A 4,314-nucleotide genomic window follows, 5' to 3' on the forward strand; every position below is an offset into this window, starting at 1 on the left:
TAAAAAAAATTTATATCCTAACAATCCATTAAGGAGGTGGAGGCTATAAATAGGAAGTGAGAGTTAGTGTGAGGTGTGTGTGAATCACTTGTAACAAACACTTGAGTAATAAAGTGTTATTTCCACCAAATCTTTCTTTCTCTTGTGTTCTCTTGTATTCTTAGCTTTCTTGCTAAGTATTGAGGGTTAAGATGACTTGGTCTTAGCTCAAGAGGTTGAGTAAGTCCGAGTGTCGGCATGGTAGTGTTGGAGTGTATCCAAGGCTATGACAATTTGGCATCAGAGCAAGGTTCGAGAGGGAGCACAAGTGGTTTATGGGTATGGCTTCTAGTGTAACCATGGAGCATGTTGAATCTCAAAGAGGAAGAAATGCTATTCCTTCTCAATGGGGAGGGAAGAAGGTCCGTTCTTTAAGTGAGGCTAGAGGTAAGGACTCTAACTTCTTAGAAGAGAGAGTTTCTATGTTGGAGAATATTCTATCCTCTATGGATGAGTGTTTCCAAAGGATAGAAAATGATAAGGAGACCCTCAAAACTCATGTGTTAGGAGAACTAGATGCTTTCAAAGAAAGCATGCTCCAAATCGAAGAGAAGCTTGAGAATTTCTTGAAACTATTTGAGGAAGTTCGAGTTTAGTTCGAGGAGACAAAATCTCGACCAACCATTATAAGGGAGACGACAAAGATTGATCTCCGCAAGCCAAAGGAGTTCAAAGGCGTAAGGGACGCTCGAGAGGTGGAGAACTTCCTATGGCAAATGGAGAGGTACTTTGAAGGCTAAGGGGTGGTCGAAGAAGTAATAAAGGTACGCATTGCAGCTCTCTACCTTTCTGATAATGCTACTTTGTGGTGGAGGAGAAAGTGCGTAGATATGAAAAAGGGTACTTGCAACATAGCCACATAGGAAGATTTCAAAAGGGAGTTGAAAAGACAATTCTTCCCTGAGAATGTGGTTTATGAAGCAAGGAAGAAGTTGAGGGAATTGAAGCACAAGAGTACGATTAACAACTACGTAAAGGAGTTCACTACTCTCATGCTTCAAATCCCCAACTTAGCATCAGAGGATGCATTGTTCTTCTTCAATGATGGACTCCAACCTTGGGCAAAGCAAGAACTACAAAGAAGGAATGTTAAGGATGCCGATGAGGCCATCGTGGTGGCCGAATCACTCACTGAGTATCATAGGGGAGACTCTAAACCCAAGTCTTCCTCCAAGCCTAGTTCTATTAAAGGTGGGGGAGACAAGGGAAATAGTTTCTCAACCAAGAAGGAAGGAAAATACTCTTCAAAGAAAGAGTACGAGGAAAAGAAGAAGGCTTTCGTGCCCAAAGGAGGATGCTTCGTGTGCAAGGGACCACACTAAATGAAGGACTATCCCAAGCTAGGGACTTTGGCATCTATTGCCGATGAACGAGAGGCCGAACTCAAGTAAATGAGTGTGTTGGATTTATCCAACTCATGAATGCTGTGAAGGGCAAAGAGACAAGCACCGCAGAAAAGAAAGGCTTGATGTATGTCAAGGCCTTTATCAATGAAAAACACATCATGGCTATGATCAAAACTGGTACTACACACAACTTCATCACGCCTGATGGAGCAAAGAGGCTTGGGTTGAAGATCACCGAAAAGAATAGCTGGTTCAAACCCGTGAATACCAAGGGTGAACCCCTTAAGGGAGTAGAGAAAGGGGGTTGAGATGACTCTTGGTTCTTTGAAGGGTCTTGTGGATTTCTCAATAGTACCCATGGACGATTTCAAAATAGTCATTGAGCTTGATTTGCAAAGGAAGTCAAATATAATACCTATGTCATACTATGACATAGTATGCATCATGGAGAAAGGGTCTCCATGCATGGTTCCTACAGTCTCTAAAGCTGGAGGACCACCGATGCTCTCTGCTATGCAACTCAAGAAAGGGTTTAAGAAAGGAGAGATTACATATTTGACAAGAGAAGTCAACATCTGAAAGAGAAGACGTTCCTCCTGAAATCAAGAAATTCCTTGAAGAAAATAAAGATGCGATGCCTCACGAGTTGCCAAAACAACTACCACCTATGAGGAAGGTCAACCACAAGATTGAATTGGAGTGAGGAGCAAAGCCACCTGCCTCAACACTAGGGGTGTTCAAAATCGATCCGGACCGAACTAAATCGATCAATCGAACCGAAAAAACCAAAAACCGAATAAACCGATAACCGAAAAAACCGAAAAAAATATGTTTTGCTGTTTTTAGTTCGGTTCGGTTCGGTTTTCGATTTTGATAATGAAAATCCCAACCGAACCGAACCGAACCGGTCAGGTAAAAAACCAAAAAAACCAAACACCCCCTCCCCCAAAATGAACGAAACCTAAACCTAACCCAGTAACCCCCATTCGGCAATTCCCCCAAGCCCCACTCCCAAACGAACCCTAGCCCCTCTCTCCCTACTCCCTAGGTCTCACAGCCTCGCTCTCTGCAAATCCATCACCGGTGAGAGACCTCCTCCCACTACCTCGCAGCCACCGCCACCTTCCTCCCTGCGCAGCCCTTCCACTGCTCCCACCCAGGACCTCCTCGCGGACAGAGCAGCCCAGCACTGCAGCACACAGCTAGCGCCCAGCGCCCAGCAGGTCGGCACCACCCTTGCAAGTCGCACCCACCACCACCCTCAGTCCCTCGCAACTCGCAAATCGCACCCAGCAGGCCAGGACCACCCAGCGGACACAGAGCACCGTATCAAGTCAGATATGGAGCCCGAGCCACCGAGTCAGGTATGTAACTTTACTGAAATTGCTGTTTTATTTGTTTTGTTGAATTACTGAAACTGCTTCTGGTTTGTGTTGTTTTGTTGAATTGATGAAAGTTTGAGTCTTGTTTTGTTTTGCTGTTTTGTTGAATTACTTAATTACTTTTGAGTTTTGAAGTGATTTAGTATGATTTATCAAGTGTTGGAGGTTCTGGATCTTGATAATGTTAGTTTGAGTCTTGTTTGTTTTGTTGCTGGTTGTTTAATGAATTTCTAAATTTGTTTACCGTGGCGGACAGCTTCTTCACGGACAACACGCTTAGAGAGTTGAAACAGCACCCACAAGCCACAGTACCATTTTCTTCGTCGCCGACAGCACCCACAACACCGTCTCCTCCACCCCGTCTCTCTCGACGTACCCACAGCCATCGTCTTCGCACACAGCAGCTGCCACCCACTGAGTCAGATATGGAGCCTCTGAGTCAGGTAAAAAATTTATGTTCAATGTATTTGTTGCTGATTGTTGTTCATTGCTCAATGTATTTGTTGTTTGATTGCTAATTGTTGTTCATTGTTCATTGTTGATTTTTTTTGAATTAAAAGTAATTTTATTTTCTATTGTTCATTGTTCATTAGTTTACACCATTTAAATGTTTTCATTTATTTCAGTGTTTCCATTTCGTCAAAAGTTATGGTGGATAAGAAATAAGAAATTATGGATAGATTGAAAATGCTGGACTTCATAAAAATTGGAACCCTTAACTCAACCTTTTCCATTTATTGTTAGAGTTTTTCTAATAATATATCTATTTTTTCAACCTGGTGATGAGCAAGCTTTCCATGAATCAGGTCATGTTGTTGCAGGCTGGTTCTTAAAACATTTTACACAAGTGTGTGTGTTTTATACAAGGCTAAAAAGTCAATGTAGATGTTAAAATTTACATATGTATATGAGAGATTTGATTCTTTATTTGTGCATGCCCTTAATGTGATCTTTGATTTACACCAGCAATGTCAACTTTGATTTATGTAGTTTATTATTAATTCTAACAATATTGTAGCTTCAGATGCTTGGGGATCTTAAGGAGGAAGGTCCTGACACAGTTCACAGAGTGAAGAAATAACTAATAAGCACCTTGATTTCATTTTCATGACTTATGTATGTTGATTATTTTCTTTTACAACAGCACTAGGTATTGAAGTTAAAGTAGAAGCCCGGTATATTTGTTCTACAGTTGTAAACTGATAGTTTATCTGTTCTGTGTACTAGCATCGTTAGTTTTTGAACAATCCCCTAATTCATCTTATTTTTTCATTTGGGGTCCTATCCTACAAAACATTTTCCCATTGAAGCAATGAAATTGGACCAACGCTGCAACGCATAGTTATCTAATCTAAGGAAACTGGTAATTTTTTTCTTTTGAATGGATTGAAAAATCGAACAAACCGAACCAAACTAAACCGAATTTAATTGGTTTGGTTTGGTTCGGATGGTCTCGGTAAAAAAACCGAACCAAACCGCACCGCGAACACCCCTAGTGAGGACGGCGCCGGCAGGCGTCACTGCCGCCGCGCCGTGGCGTCGCGCAG

This window comes from Arachis ipaensis, chromosome B02 (assembly GCF_000816755.2).
Source record: "Arachis ipaensis cultivar K30076 chromosome B02, Araip1.1, whole genome shotgun sequence".
Taxonomy (NCBI): Eukaryota; Viridiplantae; Streptophyta; class Magnoliopsida; order Fabales; family Fabaceae; genus Arachis; species Arachis ipaensis.